Here is a 15,322-nt window from a genome sequence, read left to right on the forward strand (position 1 = left end):
ATTTTCACCCCCACTAGCAAAGTATGAGAGTGCTTTCTCCTCCCTGGCCTTTAGTTATAGCCAGCCTTCCTACTAATCTTGTTGCAGAGAGCCACAAGCAACAGTTCCTGTGCTGTGATTCACTCAGAATCTCCTTCCTGCTTGCCTGCTTAGCCTGTCTTTTCTTCCTCTACCGTCTTGGGCCTTTTATTTCCTGACTTCCTATTTTGGCTCTTGAAAACTGGTCCCTCCTCTTTGTTTGGTGTCCTGTTCAAATTTCCTTCTCTGGTTTATCAACTTGTGTTTCTGCTTATATTTTAATTTTGGGCAATTCCTTTCAGTTTGTTTTCAGTAGTAATACCTTGGAAATAGAGAGGGAAGTGTTAAGGAGGCAAAGAAGCAAATGGTTAAGAATGGCATGTAGTTTGTTCAGGAAGGCTTTCCAGAGAGATGAGTTTAGAAATGACTTTTGAAGAAGCTAATCAGAATGTACCAATTGAAAAGAAAGATATTCATAGTAGGATAAATGAAAAGTATGAAAGGAGAATTCAAAAGGTAATCCACTCCACTCTCTCGCTCCTGGCCAAGGAACCTCTTCCTGGCTGGAACTACTCTTTCCTGGGTAGTGGGAGTAAAGTATTAATCCACATCTTCTGGTATGTCTCGTCCAGGACTCGGACTCTCAGACAGGAAAATATACTAGTTATGGCCTCCTTAGACTGTAGGGAGTCTTATTTTAGTAATAGGGCAGTGCAGTGGGTCTAGGACTTCTGTCAGTAAGAGTGGGTGATGAGTTATACATTGTACATGTGGTATTGGTGGGAGCAGTTGATACTGATGCTAATTATAGGTGCTGGCAAACTAACAAAGAAAAGAGAGACTATAACAATATGGTTTGGCTGTTAAAAATAATGTTAATTGTAGTCTTCTGACTCACTTATTTATTTATTTATATCCTGCCATCTTCCAGAAAGAATTTGATGCGGCTAATTGCAGTCATTACATCAATTCATTATCATTTCTGTTCAATTACTATGTTACACAATTATGCATGTTAAAAATGTCAGGTTAATGTATCAAAGTTTTATTTGATTATAACATTTAAGTACCTAATCTGAGCATAGTGTGTGTGTGTGTGTGTATATATATATATATATATATATATATATATATATATATATATATATATATGAGTGACTGTTATTCCCATAAAAGCATGGTCATCTTACAGCTTCTTATTATAGATTTTATTGGTACAAAGTGGTAAGAAATGAGTTTGATTGATAAAACATGATTGACAGAATTATGGTAGACATCAACAATTGATAGACTTGTTCATTACACAAACAGTTATTGGACACCTCTTCCTCATGCCAAGAATCATGCTAGGCACTGGGGGTATAGAGATTAAAAGTCCTTGATCTCAAGGAGCTCAAGTCCAGAGAGGAAGAAACATGTAGCTAGTACTGTGTGATAAGTAAATGGTGGAGGAGTATAGAGGAAGAAAACTTAATCCAAATTTGGGATGGTTAGGAATAGCTTCCTAGAGAAAATGATACATAAATTGAAAAAAAAAGTTTAAAATCAAAGTCCATATGTTTCATTATGGTTCACTCTTTGTGTTATACATTCTATGGGGTTTTTCTCTTTTTTTCTTCCCGTTTTATTAAGATATAATTGACATACAGCACTGTATAAGTTTAAGGTGTACAGTGTAATGATTTGACTTACATACATCCTGAAATGATTATCACAATAAGTTTTGTGAATGTCCATCATTTTGTATAAATACAAAATAAAAGAAAAAAATTTTTGTGACGAGAACTTAGGATTTACTCTTAACAACTTTCATATATAACATACAGTGGTGTTAATTATATTTATCATGTTGTGCATTACATCCCTACATATTGTATGGATTTTGATAAATACATACTGACACATATCCACCCCAATAGTATCATACAGAATAGTTTCATTAACCTAGAATTCTCCTGTGCTCTACCTATCCATTCTCCCCTCCCTGCAAAACTCCAAAATAAACTGAGCTTTAAAAGATGAGTCGGAGTCAGTCAAGGAAAGGAGAAAAGAGTTTATGGTACTAGGACGCTAAGATGAAAAAGCATCACTTAAGTATGTTAAATTCTGGATGGCTTGAAGGCAGGAGATAAGAGTGGGGAAGGGGTTAGAGATGAGGCTAGAGAGGCACAGAGTGCTCATATCAGGAAGGGTTTGAGTGCCATAGCAAGCTGTTTGTATTTTATCTTGAAGACAGTGGGGAACCTTTGAAGACTTTATGCAGGAGAATGAAGCAATCAGATGGTGGGTGGTTGTAGTGATGTGAGCAGTTTGCTTGATGCATTAAAGAAATCTAATTGTAGAATGAATATATATATATATATATATATATATATATATATATATATATATATATATAAACCTCATAAAACAAATGTTTATTTTAATGAATTAATATAAGGCAAAAAATAGACCTTTGCCAGGCACCCCAGAAAGCCCTCCACATGTCTCTTCCCAATCACAGTCTCCTCCTCTGTAAAAATAACTACTGTTCCGACTTTATGATAGTAACTTCCTCGATTTTGTAAATGTGCAAATGGATCCCCCCTCCCATATTATATATTCTTTTAGTACCTCTATGTATTTACCTTTCCTACATCACTTACTCGGTATGTATGATTATTTGATTAATATTTATTTTCTTCTCTAGACCATAAATTTCATGAGTAGGGAAAATGCTTATCTGTGTATCCCCAGTAACTTTGCTCAGTAAAATTAGTTGAATTAATGCATTTCTGTTAAGTGGAATTACTGAGTTAAGGAATATGCACATTTAAAATTTTGTTAGATATTGCCAAATCATACACTAGAAAGATTGTATCTGTTTATATTCCTGGTGTTGATACTCCTTTTCTCACATCCAGCCATAGTGCCCTTTCACCCTCCCCTCCCCGTGTCCCTGTATCACTGAGTCCTTTTCTTCTACAGAGAATTTTGGACACATTCCAGCTTTTGTTTTAGGTGCTTAGGATATATCAGGAAGCAAAAAGACAAAGATCTTGGGTGGCAGGAGGTAGACAATAAACATAATAATTATACAGGATGTTAGAGAGTGGACCAATAAAAGAGTAGATGGTGAAAAGCAATTGGGAATGCTAGAACTGAAATTGAATTATAATTTTAAATAAGGTGGTTAGTATACAAGCTACAGTGAGATGACTTTTGAGTAAAGACTTGGAGGAAGTGAGGGAAGTAGCAAGTTGGCTGAAAAAGGGTAGCAAGAGGTCTGCTGGGGGTGCTGTAATACTGTTTCTTGATCTGCGTGCTGGTTACTTGAGTGTGTTCACATATTCATTGAGCAGTATGCTTATCATTTGTGTACTTTTCTGCATTTTATAACTCAGTAGAGCTTTCATATTAAAAATGAATGGATGTTGAACATTTCAAAATGCCTTAATAGTACTTACCTAGTTATTCATGGGTATTTCCCTTTGACTTACAAACAGCGATGAATGCATTAATCAATTTCTATTAATAAATCATTTTGCCTTCCTTTAATTTACTTGATTATGGTAAAAGTATTTTTTAAAAGTATTCTTTTGTTATAATGCTATGTTTGATTTGCTTGTATTTTATTTTGGATTTTTATATCTATATTCACAAGGAAGTTTGGTCAATAGTTTCTTTTTGTTATTACCCTATGTCAGGTTTGAAGTACTTTTCTTAATTATAGGTTCTTTACTGTTTTTCATGGAAAGAAATCTACTGTCTCAAAAAAGGAAGGGAATAATTTCTAATGTTTGACTTTATTGTCCTTTGTGAGCTACCTGGTAATTACTACAATTTAGTAATTGATAGGTGAGTCCTGTCACTGCTATTCTAGACAGATGGCTGTTCACTTCAAGTCTAGGGCTCAAATCTCCTGTCATTTCATTGTCATAGAAAAACTGACCAGCACTGGACTATTAATTGGTGATGTAATAGTTGTTTGGGGGGGTTTTGTTTGATACTTATGGACCTTATTTTTTTAATGTGACTATTTCTGATTTCTTACATTTTCCACTAGAAACAGGATGAAATAGGCAGAAGAAGCCTGTGTTGCTGTAGCCTAGTCAACAGGGATAAGTGCAGAACCTTTGCCTTACTGGAAAGAGGATTCATTTTTAATTGGGTCCTGGACCTGCCAGAATTGTTTCGTTTCCCTGTATGATCGCAGTGAGCTGGTCTCCAAGCTCAGTAGGATAGCTCATCTGGCTGTCTCCTCCCTCCATCAGCGCAGGAGCACTATGCTTCTGTCTGAGAGACTGGCTTTTTTCATATAGCAAATCCTGTAGCTGTGTTTTTCAAAATGTAATTCAAGAATCATTTGGCATTAGTTGCTTATTGAAAAGGCAGATACAACAACAACAAATGTAGATGCCCGAGCCACTCCAGGCATTTTGAATTAGAATCTATGGGAGTATGGTCTAGGAAACTGCATTTTAAACAAGAGGCTCAAGTAATTCTTCTTAAAATTTAAAGACACTGCTTTCTAAGATTAAGAAGAACCTGCATTTATTCAGTTGTTAACTCCTTCAGTATAGGATTTCTGTGCCGAGTATTGGAAGGACCATAAAGGGAGTATAAGATTGGATCTTACACTCAGGGAACTTACAACCTAGGCTAGGGATGGGATGCATAGGACTAAGGCGAGCAATAAAATGAATCAAATTCTAAGGCAGGTGTTTTTAAAAAATCAACTTTGTTGAGATATAATGTACATGCAAAAGATTCACCCATTTGAAGTGTACATTTTGATTGGTTTTGATAGATGTATATACCAGTGAAACTACCACCATGATCAAAATACAGAACATTTCCATTATCGCTAAACATTTCCTTATGCTCTTTGCAGTTCATCCTTCTCCCAACCCCTGGCTTCAGGCAACCACTGATAGGCTTTCTATCACTATAGATTAAATTTGGTTTCCTAGAGTTTTATATAAAATAGAAACATATAGCATGCAGTCCTTTGTGTCTAGCTTCCTTCACTCAGCAGAAGGATTTGAGATTCTACCATTTTGTTGAGTGTATTAGTAATTTGTTTCTTTTTATTGAGTAGTGTTCTATTATATGGGTATACCACGTTTTGTTTATCCAATCACTTGTTGATAGGCATTTGGGTTTTTTCCAGTTATTATAATTAATGTGAACATTCACATGATCATGTGTTTTCACTTCTCTTGGTTAAATACCTAGGAGTGGAATGGCTGGATCATATGGGTTGGTGTATATTTAACTTTTTAAGAAATAGACAGATGGTTCTTATTTTGATTGTTAACAGAGATGCTGTACTAGAGTGGTTGCGCATTGTTTAAGGAGAGTTGTTTAAGTGGAACTTAAGAATGAATTCCAATTATTTAAGGGAGGATAAGGAATATTTATTGATTAATTACCATTTGTCTAGCACATGGTAATTAAATGCTATATATGTGATTTTTCAATACTTATGCAAATCTGAGAGGTAAGTGGTATTACTCTTTATAGATGATGAAGAGAAGTGTAGAGAAGTTAACCAGCCTAAGGTTACACAGCTAGTAAGAGATGGCTTTGAATTTAAGTTTATTTGGTTCCAAAGCTCATACCATTTCCATTACACCAAGAAGGAATAGAAGTGAAGCACATTCCAGCTTCAGAAGTTGGGGGACAGATAGGAGAAATTGGGCTCATTTCGTCTCTCCATCTCCTGAGTATGGCAAGCATAGGAACTATGACAATCTGTTTGTCATAACAAAAACTTTGTTTTGCAGGACTGGCTAACAGTGAGGTTTGATATTTATTTGATATCAGATTATAGAGGGGTTTGAAAGCCAGGGAGATAAATATACTCTTTTATACAGAGTTGTAAGTTGTTAAAAGGGTAATGATGTGATTAGAAGCTGGATTTAGGAAAATTCGTCTTGTTGCAGTCTGCTAAGTAGATTGAATGGGACAGAGATTAGAAGGTCTTAAGTCCAGTCAAAAATCTGTAATAATTCAGGCATGAGGTAATAAGTTCTTTGATAAGGAGAGTAAAACCTATGAGGAAGGGACAGTAGGAAGGAGACTTAAATGGACTTAATTACTAAGCTTGTTAACAGATTGGACATGGGAGATAAAGTAGAGAGGAATTTTAGGAATAGTTTTGAAGTGTTAGTTTTGAATTGTCCAGAGTTCCGTGGTTTTGGACTTGTCGTATGCTTGGTATGCTAATATATCTGAAGAGAGCTCATAACATTGTAAATAAAATGTCATTGCCAGTAGAGGCTCTAGTTTTCTAGACAGCCTTTCTCTTAGCATCAGGTGACACTGAGCTAGAGGGTAATTGGTTATTCATTTGTTACGTATGTGAGCTTCAAGAGGTTTGAAGCTCCAGGGAGGTGGGAAACATTAACCTGTTCATTAAAATTGCCAGTTTGACAGTCATTTGATATGTGTGAATGCCCAGTTTGAGAATGTTACTGGTTTTCTAATACGCTCTTAATGTACTTGGAGGTTTTTCTGCAACTCGTTTGGCCAGTGTCTTTTCTCTGCTTACTACCTTTTTGATGTCCTGTGATAAGCAGTACCCTCCACCTTGCTTACGTTGAACATTTTACTGCATGAATTGTAGAATGTCTTGATGTCTCCTTTTTCCACTGCGTGTGCTTCCATTTGCTTCTGAACAGACTATGCTCTAGCTTTCATTCACTAAAATTTGTCATAAAAATGACGAGTAACTTTTTTGTTTCTAAATTCAGTAGGACTTTCTCAGTTTTATTTTGACTGCTCTGTAGCACTGCTCCTTGTTAACCACTCACTCCTTCCTTGAAACCTGTTTTCCTGACTTCAGGGACCACAATGCCATGGTTTTCTTCCTCTCCAGCTTCTTTGCAGGCTCCTTTGTGGACTCTTCCTTTTTTTAAAAGTCAGATTTATTAATGTATAATTTACATATAGTAAAATTCTCCCTTTTAGTGTACAGTCCTATGAATTTTGTCAAACACATACAGTCATGTAACCATAACCACAGTCAAGATATAGAGCAGCTCCGTCAACCCTAAAAATTCCCTTAAACCCTTTGTAGTCAACCTCTCCCATTCTTGGCCTGTGACAACCACTAATCTGTTTTCTGTCCCTAAGTTTTGCCTTTTCTAGAAAGTCATATAAGTGGAATTATATAGTATGTAGCTTTGAGTCTGGCTTGTTTCACTTATCATAATGCATTTGGGACTCATCTACGTGTGTCACTAGTTTATTCCTTTTTATTCCTGAGTAGTACTCTACTGTATGGATGTACCACGGTTTGTTTACCTATTCATCAGTTGAAGGATACTTGTGTTTCCAATTTTTAGTGAATATGAATTAAGCAACTGTAAACATTTGTATATAGGATTTTGTATGAACATGTTTTTATTTCTCTTGGGTAAATATATAGGAAGGGGATTGCTGGATTGTATGGTGTGTGTATAACTTCATAAGAAATGCCCAGATTCTTTTCCGAAGAGGCCTACCACTTTGCATTCTTGCCAGCCCCGTATGAGAGTTCTAGATGCTCCATAGCCTCACCAACACTATATTGTCAGTTCTTTTTTTTTTGTCTGTCTGCTTTTCAAACGTGGCTGTTCTATAGCTTCCCCCCTTCTCCTATATACAGTCTTCTTCTTATCCTATACTCTCTACCTCATTGTTTTTATTTAATTTTTATCTATTCAGTTACAAATATTTGTTGAGATTCTGCTTTGTACCAGGCACTGTTTAGGCACTAAGGATATAGCAAGGAACAAAGAAGAAAAATTCCTGTCCTCATGGGAGCTTGTGTTCTGAAAACATGCAAGTCTTCTGCTCCACATCTCTTTACTCATATATCCAGCTGTCTACCAGACATAGTCATTTGAGATGTCTCATAGATACCACAAAGCCGATAAATACATCTAACATTAAATTCATCATCACCTCTTTCAACCTTCCCCTCTTTTGTATTTCTTTTAATGAATGATGTCATATCCACCCAGTAGCTCAAGCTAAAAACCTGGGCAATATTATCTAGGCTTTATTTTCCTCACTTTCCACATTCAGTTACTTATCAAACCCTATTGACTTTACCTCCAACGTATCTTATGAATGTATCTACTTTTCTCTGCTCCCTCTGCTACTTCCCTAGTTCAAGCCATCATTAGGTCAGTGCAATAGCCTCTTACTAGCCTCCCCGACACGTTTTCAGTCTACCTACTGTACCAACCAGTGGCCACACTGTACCACCATTCTCTTTCTAAAATGACAAATCTGATCCTGTCTCTCCCCTGCTTAAAAGCTGTGATAGCTCTGTATTATCCTCCAGATAATTACAAACTCCTAACATTACTAAATTTCTAAACATACATGTACTTAAGACTCACTTTGATCAGGTTCTTCCATAACCCTGCAGCTTCTCATTCAGTTACGCTGGAACTATTTTCAGTTCACTGAATGGGCCTTTGAATGTATAATTTCTTTTCCTGAAACATTTCCGCCCTCCTTTTCTTGCTTCTTATGCCTAGCAAAACCTAACTATCCACAGTAATTGTTCCACTGACTAGTGAGATGTTTTAGTGCTTTTTTGGGGTGAGGAAGGAAACTTGGCTTAATTAAACTGGTGTTATTTCTCTTACAGTGGTACCAGGCTGAAGTGAGAATAGGGAACTAGTTAGTCAGAGAGCATAACTGTTGTTATTTTCATGGTTTAGGGATGGACCTAGTAGATGGGATCAGATTATTCGTTTGATTTATTCATACAAGAGATATTTATTGAACACCTACTATGTACAAGAAACTGCTATGCAGTGCTGTTGGGCGTTCAAGAATGAGGCTGTGTAATGCAAAGAGAGCGCTCTTTGGGCCCAGAGTTTCAGTGAGACGCAGCATTGTCACTTGCCTGAAGCCATCTAGCTTGATAGGTGTATTCTGAAGTTCTATGTGATTATTTTTCAGTTTTCTTTTAAAAAGAAACAAGATAATTACCCTCTCATGGTTGCTATGGCAACTGCACTATAGCCTAGGAGAATTTTTATCCTCCACTCCATGGTTAGAAAGTTAAATAAATTATTAAAAATTTAAAAATTGCACACTAAACTAACATGAGAAGAAAGAGATATGGGTGGTAGGAAAAAGGTAAGTACATAGGAAGAAAACTCTCCCTGTTTAACTCTTAGTTAAACAGCCTGTGATTGATTTGTAATCCCATTTCCCCAGGATTGGGAGTTAACTCAGGTAGTGAAACCAGCCTGTGTTGGCATCATTCAGTGCTTCCAGAATTTTGCGTCTTATGGCAAACATTTAATTAAGGTAGCTGCACCCTCAGAACTCTGAGGACTTTTTAACCCAGACGTTGTTGATCCCTCAGCTGACATTACAACTGTTGGAGTGTGCTGATCTTCCTGCTACCTATTTGTTAGGAACCTATAAGGCAAGCAAAGATCTGGCAACATGACAAAACAACAAGAAATGCAAATTGCTTACTATTTTCTGGGGACATGTGCTAAGTACTTTACATGGATTTTCTCTTGTAATCCTTACAGAAACCAATGAGACTCATTATTATCATTCTCAAATTACAGATGAGGAAACATCTATAATAATCTTTTCAAGATCTTATAGCTAGTACATGGCAGAGCCAGAAGAACTTAGCTTTGATTTCAATATCCATATTCTTAACTATGAAGCCACATTATTCCTTGTTTCTTGGGATAAAGGCCCATTTTTAGTGATTTCCTTGTCACATTAGTTGCCTCAAATTCAGTTCGGCTGTGGGATAGGATTTAAATTTAATTAATATTGAATTTTTTAATCTTGAAAAATGAGTAGGAATTGTTTTCAGTTTTCTTCTGTCAAAGCTTCTGTGTTTTAATGGATGTTATTTAAATAATTTATAGGCAATTCAGAAAAAAGTGGCTATCTCTGAGCACCCAACAGGCTACAGTGGTTTTTGTTTTTTTTTTTTTTGGCTGCATTGTGTCTTCTCTGCTTCGTGTGGGCTTTCTCTAGTTGCATTGAGCAGGGGCTCTTTGTTATGGTGTGCGGGCTTCTCATTGAGGTGGCTTCTCTTATTGCAGAGCACAGGCTCTAGGTGCGCGAGCTTCAGTAGTTGTGGCACGTGGGCTCAGTAGTTGTGGCGCACGGGCTTAGTTGCTCCACGGCATGTGGGACCTTCCCGGACCAGGGCTCGAACCCCTACCCCCTGCATTGGCAGGCGGATTCTTAACCACTGCGCCACCAGGGAAGTCCCCGCTACAGTGTTTTATTACATATTGGACTACAGTGTTTTATTACATATTGGAAGACTAGAGATTAATACCATTCTTTGGCTTTTTTTAATTTTAAAATTTAATTTAATTTTTTGATTCTTTTTTTACAATTAATTAATTAATTTTTGGCTGCATTGGGTCTTCGTTGCTGTGCGCAGGCTTTCTCTGGTTGCAGAGAGCAGGGGCTACTCTTCGTTGTGGTGCGCGGGCTTCTCATTGCGGTGGCTTCTCTTGTTGTGGAGCACGGCCTCTAGGCATGCGGGCTTCAGTAGTTGTGGCTCGCGGGCTCTAGAGCGCAGGCTCAATAGTTGTGGTGCATGGGCTTAGTAGCTCTGTGGCACGTGGGATCTTACCGGACCAGGGCTCGAACGTGTGTCCCCTGCATTAGCAGGCGGATTCTTAACCACTGCGCCACCAGGGTAGCCCATTCTTTGGCCTTTTAACTTTCAATAGAGAGCAGCAAAATTGGATGTCATCGCTCTTGGGTAAGGGAATCACTCACTTTCCCACTGTAACCAGGTCTGAGCTTCTCATGGATAAACTGTAGTAGGTTCAGGTTTGGTGAACATAGAGATAAGGAAGGGTTTCTTAGAAGCTGATTAAATTTTTCTCATTTTGAATATGGAACAGTGTATTAGCTCCTCAGTGATGTTGTTCTAAGAGAGACCTCAGCCAGAAGGAGGTTTAAAAGAGTATGGAAGCAGTAGGTTTTTTTAAAATTTATTTTTTAATTTTTTGGCTGCGCCATGCGCCATGTGGGATCTTAGTTCCCCAACCAGGGATCGAATCCGTGCCCCGTGCATTGGAAGTGCAGAGTCTTAACCACTGGACTGCCAGGGAAGTCCCCGGAAGCAGTAGTTTTTTGTTATTCTCTATATAGTGAATTGCAGAGAGCAAGAGTACTTTGTAGATTTGTCTTATGCTTGGTAGAAGGCAGATGCCCTCTACATGTTATGAAAAATAAATGGAATACAAGTAGGGTAGGCTCAAGTAAGGTAAGGTATATAATAATTGGTGGGATGGAAAATGTTCTTTGAATTTGTCCTAAAATTGTCTCTATCACTCTTCTTCTTTGCTACCACTTGCGGTTTTCTTAGGTCACTGGACCTATTTGGGCTGGGGAGACCAACAGAGTACGTAAGAATTTGAATACCTTATAATTTTCTTGATCATACCCTTTAACATACTCCCTCTGACTATGAAGCTGGATATTCATGCATATAAGCATATATAATTCCATTCCCTCCTCTTCCCCTACTTGAATCTCAGGAGACAGTTACCTGCAGTGGAAAGTTATATCCTTTCAGGCTGGTTTCCTGAAGACTCTGTGTGTGTGTGTGTGTGTGTGTGTGTGTGTGTGTGAGAGAGAGAGAGAGAGAGAGAGAGAGAGAGAGAGAGAGAGGGAGAGAAATTTCATTTCAAACCAAAGTTTCAGTTATAATCCTGACAGGATCTCCTGATTTTTCTTCCGCAGAGACAAGTAGTACCATCAGCCACCTTTTGGAGGAAACTCTCTCCTTTGGTCTCTTAGCTAAGGAGTGCAGTGACTAGAAGGAGAAGGTTCATTCCAGGAGAGGTCATTGGTTTTGTGACGTGAACAAGAGGCTGAGGACGTGGTTTGACTTTCCTTGGAGCAGTCCAGCTAGGCTGAAGCCCAACTTTGTTCAACTTTGACCTTAGAGAGTGGGCATCTAGTTCTTTCCAACAAGATTCACAGCCCTAGGCTGACATTACTGGCTGTGTTACCTATCTGACAGGGGAGGTGGGTGGGTTGATTGAGTCCCAATGATTAGGTATCCAATAGATGCTAAGAGAGGCCAAATTTTGTCCTGTCACTAGAATTTCTCATGGGGTATGTACTTTCTATCATCTGAATCCTGGGTATTTGTACCAGGAAACTACTCAAAGGCAGCCTAAGAGAGCTCAGATAACTTAAGGTTTTCAAATAGAAAAAAGTAAGCCATGAAAAAAAAAAAAAAGGTTTGAATTCTCTTTCCTTCTCTGATAAAATTCTCCCTGTATTCTGTATTTAAAGATGGGGACTTAATCCAGGGGCACCACATACTAGAGAGCCTTGTTGTTCAGTATTTCATTCTGTTTTGTTTGAGTGCCTGCTTTCTGCCTGGGGCCCATGTTTGCCCCAGATTAAATTACTTTCCCCATCCTGCTCTTCCAGGTTTATTTTCTCTCATTCCCTTCCATGTCCTTTTATGTACCTGCTAAATGAGCTACAGAATGTTTTGCCAAAATATATATAGCCTTTCCACTATCAGGCCTTTACTCATGCCATTGCTTTTGTCCAGATTCTAGAAGGTATTCCCCCGCCCCCCATCTTCACCTATTGAAAACCCTCCAGTCTTTCAGAGTCGTATCTTCCATAATGATTTCCCTGTTCACCCTAACAGGAAATGGCCTAACCGTCAACTCATAAAGCATTTGGTTAGTACTGTTCTCATGATAGATACGTCCTTGTATTTGTATCCATATTTTCTCTCTCCTATTAGACTGACTGTATACGCTGAGTCGTCTGTGTTGTTTGGCCTTCACTGGTAGGCACTCAATAAATATTTGAATGAGTAAATTTTCCCAGCCTTTTAATTTCAAGGGACTTTTCAAATTTTGCCCTCAAACTAGCTCACAAGTCCGCCTTAAGCTGAGTAACCAAACCTGTACTCAGTCTCTCTTTCTCAGTGAAGCCAGAAGTTTTCCGTTCTAGGTGAAATACTACTGTGGGGTAGAGTGTAGAGCCAGTAAGAGATTGTTGCTGCTACACTGAAAGTACAATTCTTTCATTCAAGGCTTTTCCTTAATTTGCCTCTTTAGTTTCTAATCAGCTTTGGTGGTGCTAGGAGATTTACTTTATAAGGAAACTGGGGATGGTATAGGGGGAGAAAAGCTGGCTGTTGCCCTTGACCTACCCTTTTTCTGCTCCTGTCCTTTGTCTCACCTCACTTCCTTGTATTTCCTTTTCCCTGTCCCCTCCTACTTTTCATACTCTCTTTTCTTCTACTCCTGGCCTCTTCTTTCCACAGACACTTTGTTTCTTTTTTTTAAAATAAATTTATTTATTTTTATTTATTTATTTTTGGCTGCGTTGGGTCTTTGTTGCTGCACGCTGGCTTTCTCTAGTTGCGGCAAGCAGGGGCTTCTTCGCTGCAGTGCGCAGGCCCCTCATTGCGGTGGCTTCTCTTGTTGTGGAGCATGGGCTCTAGGCTCACGGGCTTCAGCAGTTGTGGCACACAGGCTCAGTAGTTGTGGCTCGCGGGCTCTAGAGCACAGGCTCAGTAGTTGTGGCGCACGGGCTTATTTGCTCCGAGGCATGTGGGATCTTCCCGGACCAGGGCTCAAACCCATGTCCCCTGCATTAGCAGGCGTATTCTCAACCACTGCACCACCAGGGAAGTCCCGACACTTTATTTCTTAGTATTTGCCCTTTATTCCTTCAGTGTGGAAATGTGTCAGCCTTTAGGAATGTTTTGGAATATTCCTCCCCTTAGCTTAACAGAATAAAGCAGAGTATTATTAAGGTCAGATGCAGTGAGAAACTAAGGGTCTATCCAGGTAGTTTCTGGCTCTGGGTCCTGGGCTCCTACCTCTAGCTGAGCTACCCTCTCCTGGACTCATAAGCAATAGGATTGTCTATCACTGCTGCTTCTTTGGAGACTAAATCTTGGTTCTCTGGATTATAAACTAATAGCATATTCTCCTGCCAGAGTTTAAATAGACTTTTGGCTTTGTCTCTTTTGTTGCCTCTGCCCCCTCATCTGTATGCATGAATAATCCAGCACTGACTTCTTCACACTTACTCCTTCCATGAGTTCAGAAAGAATTAAGTCTGGATGGCATACTGTTTTTTGTCCCTTGATCCTTTCTTGTCTTCAGAACAGCAAATGCAACAAGGTCTAAAATCAGTACCTCCAAAGTCTCTCTTTCCTAATGTGTGATCAGAGTGCTTTGTAATTAGAATGCTTTGCATCCCCTATGTTTGATTGGTATTGTTCCTGACCATTTGAAGCTTAGTCTCTTTCTCATACTGATTTTTTTCCGCTGGAGTTCTGATCATTCTCCTCTTCTTTTCTCATGTTCACATGTTGCCTTAAACTCAAGTGGGCAAAGCTCGAAAGATCTTCTTACCCCTACTCCCAGCTGTGACCCCAAGTGTTGTCTGGAACCCACGTGTTGTGTGTTCCCTGTCTCTTTTAGTGGGATTATCTACCAAGTTGTCTGATGTAGAAGCCAAGGGGTCAAGGTAATAGGGATTACCTTCCATTTGTCCCCAGGTTTTATCATTTCTGTCTGGATTTTTTTCTCTGGTTCATTAACTCTTTTCTGTTTCCACTGTGTCAATATATGTTCTTATCTCCTACTTGTAAAAGCCTAATTTTATGGTCATTAGGAGGCTTCCACTGTCCACATTGCTACCAAGATTTTTTCTAAATTCCTAATATGAGGAGTCCATCATCTGCTAAAAGTATCTCCACTTTGGATGGTGAATGTTCCTTTTCCTTATTGTGAGCCTAATAGAAACTTGGCAAGAAAGAACATATGGGACCTTATTAATTATACACATATGGATATGGTATCAGAAATGGCTTCTGTATAAAATAAACTACAACGCACTATTAGGTTGAACTCCCTTTCCAAGCACAGTATTGCATATTTTTACTTTTGCTTGGAGAAGGATTTGTAACTGTGGTCATTTTAGCTAATAACATCAAGAAAAAACTGTAGCTTGTCAGGTGCTGGCCTGAAAAGCAGAAATAATTCTATGAAATTGTAGTCACTGCTGTTAGATAAACTAGGCTGCATTGTCAGTAAGACCCCATTGACAGTGCACGTGTTTTCCTCTTCTTCAGCCCAGGCTTGGGATGGGAATTCTGAGCCCAGGGTGTGGGTGCTCGACAGAAATTATTAGAAAAACCCAATGTTGCAGCAAGACAGTAAGACTGCTGCTGTTCTCAGCTGCATCTAGAACTTTTAACTTGACAGATTCTAAGTCTTGGCTTTGACCTTCCTGATTTCTTGGACCAGCTTCCGATGGTGGA

The 15,322-nt window shown here is 38.7% G+C and overlaps 1 protein-coding gene across 1 annotated transcript in view; it reads left to right on the forward strand.

The window, feature by feature from the left end:
- Positions 1-15,322, forward strand: part of UNC13B (unc-13 homolog B) — a 237,686-nt gene that overhangs the window by 109,014 nt on the left and 113,350 nt on the right. The gene's annotated exons all lie outside the window — the stretch shown is intronic.

This window comes from Balaenoptera ricei, chromosome 6 (genome assembly GCF_028023285.1).
Source record: "Balaenoptera ricei isolate mBalRic1 chromosome 6, mBalRic1.hap2, whole genome shotgun sequence".
NCBI lineage: Eukaryota > Metazoa > Chordata > Mammalia > Artiodactyla > Balaenopteridae > Balaenoptera > Balaenoptera ricei.